At 31.5% G+C, this 15,743-nt stretch overlaps 1 protein-coding gene across 1 annotated transcript in view; it reads right to left on the bottom strand.

The window, feature by feature from the left end:
• LOC129988369 (uncharacterized) overlaps window positions 1-15,743 on the bottom strand; it is a 158,063-nt gene that overhangs the window by 112,793 nt on the left and 29,527 nt on the right. The window contains exon 2 of the mRNA XM_056096581.1: window positions 5,292-5,420. The gene's annotated coding sequence lies outside the window, so the exon portion shown is untranslated. The remainder of the gene's footprint in view (window positions 1-5,291; window positions 5,421-15,743) is intronic.

Raw genomic sequence — 15,743 nt, 5'->3', positions numbered from 1 at the left:
CCCATTTTACAATACATTGAAAAACAGCAATATGCTAAATTATAATAGATTTTTTTACAATATATTTTTTTAAATCAGGGAAATACTTTGTGATCAATCTGTACATTTATCAAAATTCGTTTGAGAATCACATCATATTGAAAAAATCCAGCACTTTACATAATTGTGACTTAAACGATGCTTTTCTTTCGCAGCGCTGACCGAATTCGAAGTCCACAGTTATTTGGGACCTGTTAGTCTGTCACGCACTGGTCTTCTGGGGAGTGTGGATTTCTGTGCCCGATGAACATCCCTCCCCGGGCAAGAACATTTCCGTCGGAAGGGAAGCATGACTGCAGCAAGTAAGGAATAAAGTTATGGAGAAATGATTGTGACCTCCAATTAGAGGGGGCAGATGACGTCCGAGCAACATGAGCTGGAAATGATTCGGAATCTCTCACGCGATGTCTCGCTCTTTGCTACTCGCTTTCTCTCTCTCTCTCTCTCTGAAAGCGAATAACCCTATAAAGACGACGCCTTCTCTCTCCCCTGGTACCGCGTCGACTTCTGACGTTGCGGCCATTTTTGGACATTGGATTATGAAATGGTAGAGTTCGGCATGGCTCGCTCCTGATTTAAAGCAATGTTCCATGCGAGAAGAGGGTAAAAAAAAAAAGTTTGCTTTTAGAGGAATCTAAATTTAGAAAAATTTCTGCTTGATTGCATTTGCCTAACTGGAATACAATGGAATACATCATTTATCCGATCTCCGATTATCCGGATTGTTTTGAGGAGAAGGGAAATCCGTAAACAAAAATCTTCCCAAATAGAATCGAGTAAAGATAGGGAATAACTAATTTTGAAAAATTCAAGTAGAAATATTTTAACACAGTACATAAGAACATATAATGTAAATAACTTAGTTTTTGTAATCGTTAAATTAGTAAATTCTAAGTACATTTCGAGGGTTTTTTTTCTCCCTTCTCCTAGGAAATAAACTTTTTCCTCGATCAAATATCTAAATATTCGATACCGGATTGAATTTAGTCTCAATTTTTTTAACTGAAATTTTATTGCATAATATACTTAAAAATTCCGATCCATCTTCTTTTGAAAATTCTTATTTAAATGGAAATATTTTACCTTAACCATATCATTGTTTGTTTATCTAATATATCATAGTTTGCTATTTACCGGATACAGTGAAACAAAGGTTCTGAGGTTTCCATGCTGCATAACCCTCTTGGTGTATAAACGAATCTTATTTTAAAGAATATGATTTGAGAATAATGTTTTTAAAATATTGCCTATGGAAAGCGGTAGGATCGAAATTCTCTCTCAGTGACGTAGTCAAAACACCCAATGGCAACTTACCAAGAAGTCTGTTTTAGCCACAGGTGTAAGCATATGCACCACAGAGTTTTATTACTCATAGAATAAAGTTGAATGAAATTATTAACTCACTTCATTCATCAACTAGCTGCTAAAAGGAACAAAGCTAAATCATTGCTGCTTCTGCAAGTACATTATGTATGCCAACTACCACAAGTTGTGAACCAAAGTTATTGAATGACCTTCATACAGCATGAAGCAACATTCCAGAATCACGATTAGAGTTGTGTGAAAGAATTCTGTGTGGAAAAATGATTAAACAAATACTTCTTGTAAAATCATATAGGAGTAGATTCACTCACGAGTATATAGGGAGAACACCCTTCGGTATCTCGCTAAGAAGTCTGTTTCCACCACAAATGTAAGAAATGCTCGTACACCACAGTTATTATTACTCATCGAGTAATTGCAACTTTGTTCACTAAGAAAATTGCTTGTAAGCCGCAGTTAATTCAACAAAATTCGCTATTGTAAAAAATATAAAATAGCATAAACACTAAAATGTTTTATATTTCAAAATAGAGTAAATCTTCTATTTAATGAAGTTCTATCATTCCAGATAGAGTGTTTGTATAATTGAAAGCTCATTAAAATAGGATTTGTGTTATAAATCTCGGTTTGAACACGACTTTGCACTTGAATTTCTACTTCCTAATATAAATGCAAAATATTTGATATATACAAGGGGTGATCCAAAAAAAAAAGTTTACAAGGCAAAGGAAAAATGTTTTATTAACATTAGACTCTGGATACAAAGTGTAATTAAGAGACATATGTGGCGGTCACTTCTCTACATAATCACCGAACCTGTTGAGGCATTTATCACACCACTGGACCAATTTGTTTAACCCGTCTTGGTAATAATCAGATCCTTGGCTATTGAGCCAGTTCTCGGCACCTTTTTGAACATCACCGTCTGATATGAATCTTATTTCCGATAAGTGTTTCTTCAATGCCGGGAAAAGGAAATAGTCACTGGGAGCCAAATCGGGGCTATATGGGGAGGGGAGTGACTCCAGAACTCTCACCCATACGTTTCCAGCAATCTCTTTGCCCGCTTCAAAAGAATCACACCATTTCGACACCGGTTTTCTACTCATTTCTTCACCCCTGTACACTTCAACAATTTGTCTATGAATGTCCGATGGGGACACATTTTTGGTCCATAGAAATCGTATCACGGCTTGCACCTCTGAGCGAGACCACTTCTCTAGAAGTCTTGCCATTACTGTCGTTGTTTCAGATCTCAGTATTAACACTATCTGTTCGAACAAGACAACTAGCGCCAACTGTCTCCACTCTGGGTAACTTCTACCCACAATTTCTACTTTCCAAATACTGCTGCTAGTAAACTTTTTTTTTTAAATCACCCCTCGTATATGATGTAAGAACTGTATTAGTAACTATAACCATGACAAATTTATTAGCAATACCAAAACCCAAATGCTATTTGCAACTATGTATAAGAAGAATACATAAAGACCATCTCTTCTTATTTGCTTAGATTTTGTCTGCACAACAACATGTTTTCTTCAAAACATGTTGTTGTGCAGATAAGACGACTAAATGGATAAACATTAATATTTGAACTGAAGGTTGTTTCATGGTGGAACAAGCAATTCCATATAAACATTAAGGTGACAAGCGTGTTATAAGTAGAAAAATATCAAGAGATGAGACATGGAATTGAGAAAGTAAAAAGGCAATGTTTAAAAAATTATTGGGAAAAATTGATGCTATATTTTTATTAGAAATCTTTGATAAAAATAAATTTACTGTCTGATTAATAATATATATCGTAAATAAAGTGACTTCATTTGGATTTTGTATGCGCATACCATACTAGAAACCATTTGAATTACTTATAATATGCATTTTCAGAAAGAGGAAAATATATATTGACGAGTTTGATATAAAATAATTAGTTTCAACTCTGAATATACTTTTATTCTTCGAATATGAAGCAGTTAAAACCGCAACTAAAATAGTTGAAAAATAGCTTGCCAAGTAATTTACTTTAAAAAATAAAGTCTGAACAAAATTCCAGCTTGAATAAATGTTCGTTTCTCGTGATGGGCAAATTATAGCTTTTCATTTAAAGAAACGAGTTTTACGGCAGGAAGATTGAGCACTATCAATCTTTAAAACGAGCGCGGAAAACCATCAAAAGGTCGATACCTTTCATCGTCATTAGTAGGCAAGAAAACCGGAAGAATGAGAAAATACCTTTGCATAGAAACAAAACTAAAATTTATGATCTCCAATAGTCCCGTGTTTACACCTGTGATTCACTCGTTCAGATGGAAGGATCATAGTAAACACATACGGTTGGTTAGCTCTAAGGTGCGCGCATGTGAAGGGAATAGTAATGGCCCCTAAAGCACTTTATTGTTTCAACAAGATGATGCAAGTCTGCTTGACATCAGTTCAAACAATAAAAAGGAGCATGGTGTAGGTATTTTCAGAAACGGTCCGTTCTGCATTAACCCATGGATTACCAAATTCTATGTGATTTTTTTTTTGTAGAAAATATTTTTATTTTTATTTATTAATTTATTTTATTTATTTTTTTGTCAAATAAGGTGCCTAATTATTGGTATTTCGAAGTTTCTTTTAATATAAATGTAAAATTTTTATTTAAAGTTCTCTTTAGTATTTAATATTTGAGGGGTTTATTTTACGTTTTATAAAAAAGAAGATTTCATGAAACAAACAATTTGATTCTAAGCCGTTGTATGCGAAGAGTCGATGGATGATAAAATATCAATGTATTTTATTTGAATAAATGAACGCTTGGTAATGTTTCATTAATTCCTTTATAAAAATATGGGAATTTGAATTGAATGGATTTTTTTTATATTATCCTCTATAAAATAATGAATATTGTAAAAAGTGAAGTTCAAAAAAGTTGTTTTATTGTAAATTATTCAAAACATTACTTTTCTTGAAAACATAGATTCAGTCTAAAAATTTGTTGCGAAATATTTCCCAAACAAAAATGTTTCATTTTGATTTTATCTGTCCGATCTTCAAGATTGCTAACGTGCTATATTCCCAGCGGTGCAATCATGAGTCGATGGATGATCAGTAACCGGATATGTAAGCAAGTTCTCGCTTCCGCAGTGGGTATAGGAATGGTATGGGATTGTGTTATTTCCACTCCAATGAAGGAATATATCTCTAACGGGAAGAATTGACTCCATCCGTTATGACTCCATCTTCAGAAACAACATTTTTAAAACAATCTAAAATATACTTAACTACATAATAGGACTTTTTTCTAAAAAAAAATTATAAAGCACCATCTTTTTTTAAAAAAAAAAAATTAAGAATGATAAAGCAGCGTGATATAAATTTTGAAGAAAATGATTAATTAGAAATATTGTTAGAATAATGTTCCAAAATTTAAACAATACTCGATTTTAATTTGCATAAAGTCGAATGAGCGGAATTCGTAAATTTAATAAAGATACAAAATTAAATGCTCTAAAAATACTGCAAAATGTCTCGTAGGTTTGAGGCCCTTGAAAATTCAGGGGCCTTAGGCAGCTGCTTACTTTGCCTATTTAATATTTTTTGCATATTAGAGATTATCGACAGTTACAGAATGAGTATCATAAAGGTAGTAGAATCTCACAAATGTGAACTTAATTATCCAAAACGAATAACCATTTTCAATGAATCGATAATGCTTAATTGTGATCATCAAGGTTCTTGAAATTGAAAATCCTGCTTCGAGAAAAAAAAATTAATTAATAGGATACATCAGCTTACTATTCTTCATGCATAGAAAACTTATTCTCACGATAATTTGAGAACAAATTTTCTTTCTACTTTATTGCAACATGTGATATTTAGTGGTGGCATCGTTACATCGATTATTTAATTACATTAAAAAGAAACAAATTTTTTGAACTTACCGCTCCATTGACTCGATGAAATTATTTTGAAGCGAGGAAAACATTTCGAGTCAAACTACGCAAATCAGGTAAGATTCCAAAGCATGTCTTTAAATCTTTTCCAAAGGGAGCACTGGAAATCATTCGTTTCTGTAATGTAAAGTAATGGTTAGTAAAGAATTCAAATAAAGTTTATGCATAATGAGTTTGCAGAAAAAGCAAAAATTTAAGATTTTTCTGTTTTTTGTTCTGTAACTGACGTCATGAGATTCGGATTTCAACAGAATTCTAAAATACTTCCTTGGTTTATTATTCCCTTTTTTTTATTGAAAAAGCAACTGTGATGTATATCAGATTTGTTTCATATATTACCTTAATATCAATATAAAATAAAAAAATTGAAAAGCAAATTAAAAAAATATTGGTTTAGGTAACCTTGATTAAAATATTTTAAAAATTAAACTTTATACAAAATGGAAAGTAATAATAATTATTTTTTTAAATTTTAGAATTAATGATTAAAATTTTCTTTCGGATAAATCATGATTATTTTTCATTCGTAATTTTGAAATCATCAAAATGTTTCTTTTTTAATATTCAAACTAGCTTTGATCTGTGCCATAAAGAATTATCTGTTTGACAATGACAGAAAAATGACAGAAGAAAATTACATTGCAAATATTTTAATTCTTTCTGAATAAATACCCTTACATTTAATATCTCCTCTGTAATTCGTCCATTTACAATAGTTTTTCTTTCAAAAATGACGATGTAATAGTTTTTAGGTACTGCTCCATAACAAAATGGGACTAGAGGTGATTAACAAAGAAAATAACTTAGACAAACTATGAAATAAACAAAATAGCGATGAGTTTATTTTAAAAATTAATTAACAAATTTATTATTATTATTATTTATTTCTGCAAGGTTTGTTTGTTAATGCCATTTCAAATTATAGTAAGATATCTGGTTCTTAATTCACGAAACATGAAATCTGCGAATATTCATCGCCACATATGCGAAGTTTGTGATGGCAATGCAACACTGACAATAAAGTGAGAAATTGGTCGAAATTGGTTCAGTAAGGTCTAGAAAACGTCCTTGTCGAATCGCAATCTGGGTAACGAGTTATAACCAGGAATGGTTTGGTGGAGACACTAATTTTCTAAGCTTTCGTATTTTCTAAGCTTTCATCAGAATTCCTGCCAATGGTGTAGGATGGAAGTTAGGAGAGAAGGGGTATCAGTACATGTATCGTCCTCATCATCTGATCGAGATTCAAAATGATAAGATCCCTCACAGAATAGTTCTGGAGTTGCTTCCAAACGGGACGTTAATATAAGTAAACCTGTCTTCTCCTGTGGATCTTCTATCGATCAAATGGGCCGCGGTGACCTGGTGGTAAGGTCTCGGCTTGTGAGACGTAGGGTTTCAGGTTCGGGACCCGATTCCACGAAGAACCGTCGTGTAAGGGGGTCTGTTGCACGTTAAATCCATGCCAAACGTCCTCCCGCAGGTGTGGTGTGGCGTGGAGAGAGAGGTGCGAGCTCAGGTGTCGTCCTCGTCATCTGACAGCGGTTCAAAATGGCGAGGTCCGTCCCAAAATAGTTCTAGTGTTATTTTACAACGGGACGTTAATATAACTAAACCAAACTAAACTCTATCGATCAAACAAGGGCGAATCTTGCTAAGGCTGATTGCATTGCAAGCCTATCACATTTTCAGGGAAAAAAGTAGTATATTTTAAATTTGATTAAAATTTCAAACAGTAAGAAGTTGCATGCAAACATATAAAAAATATTGTTAAAATATTAATACGTAGTAATACTTGTGGAAAAATGAGAAGTCGATTTAAAGTTTAATCTCGGTTAACCATGTTTTCTATCATCCGAGGTGTTATTGTCTCAGACAATCAATATCATCTGTAATAATAAGAAATTAGAGGTTATTAAAAGAAGATTCCAATAATAAAAATATGACCAATAATTGCAACCAATTTCAATTTGCAGAGCAGTTTTAACTTCTTAAACTAAGTTAAGATTTATTATTAATTCCTATAAATTCAGTCATTCAAACTCCCAGGTTTTAGTTGAATTTTGAGAAACTTCTTAATGGTTAAAAACAGTTTAATAGTATTTGAATTTTAGTCTATTTCCTTATCTTTTTTTCGGAAATTTCAGAAATTAAATTGATATTATTCTGCTCTTATTACTTTCAGATGTAATTAACCGATATGTGATTAAAAATTGTTCTTTAATTCTTCAGGGATTAAAAAATCATTAACTCACATGATCAGCGGCTTATAGTAAAACAATTTACGACTAATATTTTAATTAAATAATACTTAAAATAAATGTTCAAACTTTTCTTTAGAACTGTTTGCAAAATTTCTTCATCCGCATGTACCAAGAAGTTTCATTCTCCTATCTTTATTATTATTATTTTTTTTAATATCACATGATAGCAATCAGTGAAAATTAATCAAATCATTATTTATTACTCTGTATTTATTTATGCCATTTCAATAAACAACACTGGATTGAGCTTTAAAAAAATAACTTTTAAAAGATTCTAAATAAATTATCTCAGAATGAACTGAGCAGAAATCATAGTACTTCCTAAAATTTGAAGAAAAACAGCAAGTAGTATATTCTGGTGTGTTAAATCGGAAACCTGATCTGTGGTTAAAAATGGCGCCTGGTGAAGGTCCGTGATATTTCCGGCCTCTCCAGCATGTACAGGAAGAGCATTTTTGCGTAATGGGCTGGTCTGAATCTCTGCGGTCACTTTAAGAGGCGATCTTTTACTTGGACAACACGTCGTTCGCCCATTGTTCCAGCGGAATGCCGTAATGAGTGTCGTAATTTGGGCACTTTACCGGAATGCTGCTTTCCCTTTGTTTGGGATGGCAGCCTCATTTGAGGGAGAAGTACGTAATCGCCCCATAAAGACATCGCGTTAAACTGCTCGTTGAATATAAATAAACAATGACCACTGCGGCGAAAGGATTCCGCCGACATATCACCGCGATGGAATTTTTTAGAGGGACATTCTCGGGAAAGGGTGGCACAACATTTATTGGTTTTATATCGACACGCAAGGTCCCCATTTAATTGCACGTGCTGCACCATCTCGGGTAGAGAGGTAGAAAGAGTCTCAGACCAAGGTAACCCGGGTGTTTTTCTTCAGGTCACTTTTAGGTCACGGTAAGAAAGATATTAATGGTCGCCTTTTCTGTTCATGGAGGAGCTTTTCGAAATTTGAACAATGAAAAATATTTAAGTATAAAAGCAGAGGTAACAAATGGATATATAAATATTAAATTTTTTTTTGAAAATGTCTACAAAGCTTTAAATGATTGACAATGAAAGGAAATTTTATTCAGAGTGAATTTTATTAAAATGAGTTTTATCAAAACTATCTTTTTTTTATTTATTTATTTTGGTTCATTCATTTTGGAAATTCCGATTAAGAAGCAAGGGTTGTTTCCACCCTCCCCCAAGCTTTCATTTGCGGCAATGAAAAAAATCTAAGTGAGACATAAATGATCCAGTTAGAAAAGAGAAACATACGTTATGAAAAGAAACAGAAAATTCAGAATAATTTTTCCACCCTTTTCCTGCATCTGCAAAAAATTCTACTTACTTTTTACTTTCTCGTATACGCAGAATAGGAAAGTATAGTAATCAGAAAAAATTCGAACTCGAGAAATTCAAGAATTTCCCTGTATTCGAAAATAAAATTTTTGGAAAATGTCCGTCCGTTCATCTATCTGTGACAAAGATAGCTGAAAAATGCTTTGCGATGGACGATTGAAATTGGATATAAAATTTTTACACAAAATTTGCAGATTTCTATCACATTTTGAGTAAAATCTGTTCAGAAGAAGTCCGTCTGTCCGGGTGATCAAGTATATGTTAGCACTATAAAAGGTGGCAGCGAACGGAACGAACGAACAGCACCAGATAGATAAATTCAGTACACAGATTTAACATCTATAGTGTAGACACCTGTTAAATTTTGAGCCAAATCCAACTACAGCTTGACTGTCTGTCAGTCTGCACGTTCAGAAACATGTAAACGCGATAATTCAAAAGCGCAATGACTTAAATATCTCAAATTTGATGTGAGATTTTGCGATTACCATTGCAGTTTTGTGTCAAATTTTTGTTTCAATCGAGTGAGAAAAACTGATCTAAATCACAAATTTGGATACTATTAACGCATGCTAAGGATTAATCGCCAAATAACCCGCCGATGATCATAAAATAGATTCAGTAAAAATGCTTAATTGGTGCCAACAGTTAATATTTTGTAAATTTGTACACCAGTGCCTTGTAAGGCGTTCTCTGGCATGACAAGTTTATTAGAGAGTATGGGAATAAGTTTTGGTGGGATTATTCCAGCTGGTTTATATTCATATCTCTTTTAACCCTTTAAAGGGCCATTTTTTTCTAGTCATATTATGTTAAAATATTTTTAGGCTTGAAATTAGAATAAGGAAAGGGATTCATTTAGCTTATTAGATACATTTAATTTGATTCATTAATTAATTTGGTTAATTAATAATTAAGTAACAAATCAAAACACATTATTTTGTCTGAGATAAAGAACTGAAGCTTCTAAGTTTCTGACTTACTAAAAAAATGTGTCAGAACTTATGCCAACCTACATAATTCCATACAAAGATTGATAAATTTGGTGGGAGGCATACTTCCCACGGCCCTAGAAAGGGTTAAATATACTTCACGGCTATTAAAACAAACATCACAATTTTCAATTATTTTCCAATGATTCGTCTCTTATTCGGTCGATTATCAGTCCTAGAAGAAATTTCAGTGTGAAAAAAAATGGCCCAACCTTTAATGTTTTAAAGTAGAATAATCACCATAACATTACATATCAATCATTTTAAGACGCACTATCCTATTAAGTGACTAATGTTTAAGGTCCTGATGATTACAGCACAATGCCATCTAAAATGAGAAATAACCCTGCAGTTGAAGGATCAAGAGGTGTAAGCTGAAAAATTGACCTCTTTTCGTTAATAACAAGACAGAGTTGCTATATTCACCTTTTTAATGTTAAATCTTCGAAAATTGACCTATTTCAAAGCTGTTGGTCTTAGAAGTTTTTAATTTGGCCTTAAATTATTTATTTAATTAACTTTGATAGTTTTATTTCCTGCAAAAAAAACAAAAAAACTTTTTAACATTATTTTTTTTAATAAATTCTAATGGTTTTTTTTCTGTTAAATTTTATATTTCGTATCATTCAAAAGCTAATATTGATTATTCCATATTGGAACCACAAAACTACTTTCTCTTCCTTTCTTGAAAAAAAATTAAAGAAATGGTAGTCTTATCAGATTTATAAAAATGGGAAAAAAAGCGAGTGCACTTATTGGTTCCTAAACCAGTTCTGTTTCAATAAACTATTCAATTTATTTGAAACTTAAACTTTATGTGCAGTATTTGATAGGTATTAAAAGCAATATTGCAAATTCAGATACTATGCATTTCGAAAGAAGAAAATAATTATTAAATTGGATATTTATCACCCAGTTCCAGATCTTTTATGGGCAGAAATTTAAAAAATCCTGTAGGAGATTATCGAAATCGTCCTTTGGAAGGATATACTATGCATTGCATGCTGCTTCCGTTCAATGATATTGTAGTGGATATAATTTTTCCCAACTCTATCTCTTGAGAAATAAAGTCCAGAATACTTCTTTTGAAAAGGGATGAACTCAGGTGATTGTTAAAGAGGAATTATCATTACTTGGTAAGTCAGAAAAGAAACCAACTACCAAACTAAACCTCTTTGGAAGAATTTTTTTTCCTCCTTTGAACAAGCGTGGACGCCTAGAGATATGAAACAAGTAGAAAATTTTAAAAAGAAAATAAAAAAAAAAGCTTTGAGAAGATCGTTATTCGTTAAGAGATGGAGGAGCAGATATGCACATCATGAAGACTCTGCATGAAACACACATTGAAATAGCTTTATAATTAAAAATTTAATACTGTAAATTACTTTTCAGCGATAAATTTTTTTGCCGTCTCGTTTTTGATTTAATATGACAGCCTACTATTTAAGGACAATGAACTTTTAATTTTGATGATGCTGATATGGATTTTAGTGGCTTAAAAACCTGATGTGATCGTGCTGAGTCATACTTCAAGTTAACCCTGTTGTCTGGAGAATATCATACCCATTTTGCTCAATGAAGTATTTTAATTAATCCTGCTGCATTTCAGCAACCAGACTCTGCTACTATTCTAGACATCGCGTGACTATAATGGGAACAAAATCAGTCACGATTTTTCAGCCTTATACTTTGGTAAAAATAGAATATTAATTTATTTTCGATTATATCCTTTGTTTACAGCACTGCAATCATCTTATCTGCGTTATGGGAATTCAAAAACAAAAGCGATGAAATAACTGAAATGTTGGAAGTTGATTCTCGACTTTATATAAATAGTCAAATAATCTAAAATTATATCTTGTGTAAATATTTAAACTTTTTATATATAAATATCGTTGTAAAAACGCTTGGAGCTTGCAAGAGAGATGATTTTATACATTTTTACTTAATTTTTTTAAATTCCCTACGTTTTCTTCCTTTATTAACATTTTTTTGCTAAAATATGTAAGGAAACACTTGATTTTGGGTAGTATTAAATTCTATGTTGAATAAAATTTTGTTCACTTTTTACCGGATTTAAAATTCTCGTATTGTCTTTTTTCTCCTAAAAAATGTTTTTTGTGAGTTTTCTATAACGTTTTCATTTATAAGAAAATAAAACATTATTGTGGGAGGAGTACCTTAGCTGGTACTTGGAATCTTGTACCTTTCCTTGTACCTTAACTGGTACAAAGAAATACAAATAACTTTTTTTTCCTTCCTTTCTTTTACACATCTTAATAGCTAGATGTAAATCCTTTCACCATTCTTGAAGAGTTTTTTTCCCCTTAATCATTGCTAAGTACCCTTTATATCTGTTTTACTGTCAACCGAGTGCAAACGCAGAGAAGATACCTCAAAATGGCATTCGAAAGAAATTAATACGAAAAAAGTTCTGATTAGAGATCAGAATCTTTATATTCTATAAGAGAAAATGAAAGATGCCGTTACTTTTTTTCTTATTTAAAAAGAGCTTGCTTTCAAAAAGCATTAAATGACGGTAAATATCATCGTATTGGCATGATTGAAATGCCAAAATTATTCTGAAATGGCTTTTTTTTTTTTTTAGCATTGATTAGACAGTAAACGAAAAACACTGTAAACGAAAATGAATAAAAAGTTTCCAGACTAAAGAATTTCGCATTTCGTTTTGTGCCAAGTACTGTTTTTCTCTGTACTTATTTATAACTTATTTGAAATAGAATGTTGTCTAATTTCTATGTTTCAACCAAAAATATCTCAAAATATCAAAACGTAAAAAAAGTTAGTTTTGTATTAATATACGAAATATTGTATTAAATTTATCTATAAAATTTTATTATTTTTGCATTTTAAATATCTGTATTAACAAATTCGTCCTATTTTCTTAAAATGAAAATTTTAAAAATGTCAAATTATAGTTTATTTAATAAATTTTACGGCGGGTAAAAATTACAGCAAATGATATACAGGGAATGAAAAATTTTGTATAAATTAAAGGATTATTTCAAAAAAAAATTGACTAATCAAATTAAAATAACGAATTTCCAAACTAAAATTAGCGGAATTTTTTAAAAAAAGGTAAATGGCTGAGGTTAATTTCCTTAGTTTTTAAATTTGTCACTTCTAGTACTCTCTTTACATTCTGGTTAGTTATATTCCTTAGTTTTACAGAGTATACATCTGATATTTTTAAAAATATATCATAACTTGAAATTTTTGACCAGGTAAGAACCATCAAAATGTTTGAATTGAAATTTATTTAAAAATTGTCCATTTATTGACTTGTATCAAAATATCAATATCAAGCTTCTTTTTTTCTAATTAGGGTACTCAAACAAGTATAGTAAGTTTATATGAAAGTAAGTATATACAAGTATACTCTGGCAATCTAATAAATTTCATTAAAAGTATCATGTTGGCAAATGATAGCAAGAAAATGAATAATCAGACAATTTTATTTCAAGTTTCATTAACTGTCCAGATACTATTAATGAGTCAAGAGCTTGTCTCTGAGAAATTTAGGTTTATCGAATTTTGACCTTTACTTCTTTTCAGCAAATTTCTGAATTTTAAATTAATAATGAAATATTTTTTTATATAACATATATATTTCTTAAATGAGGCAGTTTTGTATTTAAAATGTATTTTTTTTTTCAAATTTTCTTTTCAATTATGAAATTTTTTTATGTTTTTCAGAATTTTTCAACTCTTTTATTACTTCACTTCCTTTCTGTAAGAGAATACGACCAGCAAATTAAGAATTACCTTCTCATGATATATACAATCATCGTTCTATCAAAATAGCGTACGTTAAAAATCGCACATCACAAAACATAAGAAATTTTGATATGATAGCTGACATATAACATTTTATGATAAAATACAACTATCAAATACAAAAAAAAATCCAAGAGCAGATATAGCTTACATATACAAGTATTTTACATAAATAAAATGATTTGGTACACTTGACATACGACATTTTGCTATAAAAAAAGGACATTAATAAAAATTTCAACTTCAATTTCTACAAGGGGAGGGAGATTTAAGAGACTGGATCAGAATAAAATCTTTCACACCCCGTTATAAAAATTTCTTTCAGACATCTTGTTTCAAGACCTTTTTGAGCAGGTCCATGCGCACGTATCTCTTGGCAGACAGAAGCACTGGTAGCATGTTTTTGGTGCCCCCCACCTCCCGTTCTGTATGGAATTCGGGCGGATGGCGGGGCCACTTGTGCAGCTGGGAGTGAGCTACCGTGACGCTGCTCCTGGAAAGGAAATCGGAAACTGCCGTTTCCTCTCCACTTGCTCACTCCTGCCCCGACCAATTTACCTAATTCGCAGCTGCCCGAATCGTCTTGACCGCCCATTCACCGACTTCGGTGAATTCTTGGCAACAGTTCGGATCATTGCATAATAAATTTTTCTGATATAGGGGGAAATGGTTGAGGCTTTCCCTTCTTCATGATATTTTGGAACATATAACAGTAATATAACTGCATAATTTATAGACAAAAATTATAACAATACTTGCTAATTTAACAAGTTATACATAATCATGTACAACTTGTTTTGTTGTGTATAACTTATGTTATATTATTATTAATATAATTAAAATAGCATTTCATTTATTTAATTCGAATAATATGGTCCGTGTTGTCTCTGAATAAACGCACTTTCATCAAATTTTCTTCATAGTTTATAGTTTTGATTCTGAGAACAAAATTTATATCATTTTACAAATTTAATGAAGGCTTCTTAATAGTAGGTCGTATTCCTATAAAAAGTTATGAACATTCAAAATAGCCTTTCTTTTTTACTTGATTTACAATCCTTTGAAGGAAAAATAATTATAAGAAATATCTTTATAATTAAAATTTGTTAAATAATTCTTTGGAATCGAATTTTTATTAAAAACTTATTTCGTTTCTTGCTTGTTGCTCAACACAGATATGTAAAAATTTTGAAAAAACGGGTCAAGAGTAAAAAAAGGTATCAGAAACCCTGTTTTAAATTAAATCTTTATTTTAAAATTAATAATACTATGCCTATTTCATTTTAAGCAACTATTCTTTCATAATGGCAATGAAGAGAAAATCTTCTGTTAAAGAAAGTCAGTTTCAAATTCTATTATGAAAAAGATGTCGTAAAGCAAATCAGAGAGATATTTCTTAGACAAAAAAGCATTCCAGTAATCCCGAAATGTTGCAGATTTATGAACAAATTCTTATTTATTTTATCGAATTATCTTAAAGTTGTGGAAGAAGAACCTAAGAACATTTCGAGAAATTGAAGCAAAAATAAGTTGACAATCAAAAACCTTTTGTTCCACTTTTGATCAATACTTCTAATTATCTTAGTTCATGTAACGCATTTTTGTCATCTTCGAAATTCGGCAAACCAAATGTTGCCTTAGTATCAAATTATTCTATCATAATTGGCAATGACTCTGAGTTTTCAATCTGCATCGAACAATTTAATTTTAATCTGATTATGAAATGTAGACCATCTTCAACAAAATCAATTTAAATTTTATTTTAATCATTGCACGTAAATTACTCAATCTGCATTCAGAAGTCTCAACACTTAGAAAACCAATGAAAATGTCGCATTGTGGCTTTCCTTTTTAAGCGACAGCGATGTTTCAGTCGGAAAGAATGCAGCCTTGTATGCAAACTATTTGTCCAAATCACTTCCATCCCTAAAGATTTGTGCCACCCTAGACCATGACCTAGAATGGCCTTGTTGCTGGTACGTCACGAAGAATAATAACTGGGAGAAGTAAGGTCGTTCAAGTACGCA

The sequence above is a fragment of the Argiope bruennichi genome, chromosome 10 (assembly GCF_947563725.1).
Source record: "Argiope bruennichi chromosome 10, qqArgBrue1.1, whole genome shotgun sequence".
In the NCBI taxonomy this organism is placed as follows: Eukaryota; Metazoa; Arthropoda; class Arachnida; order Araneae; family Araneidae; genus Argiope; species Argiope bruennichi.
Note: the sequence above shows the minus strand (reverse complement) of the source record. Positions and strands in the feature narration are given on the sequence as shown.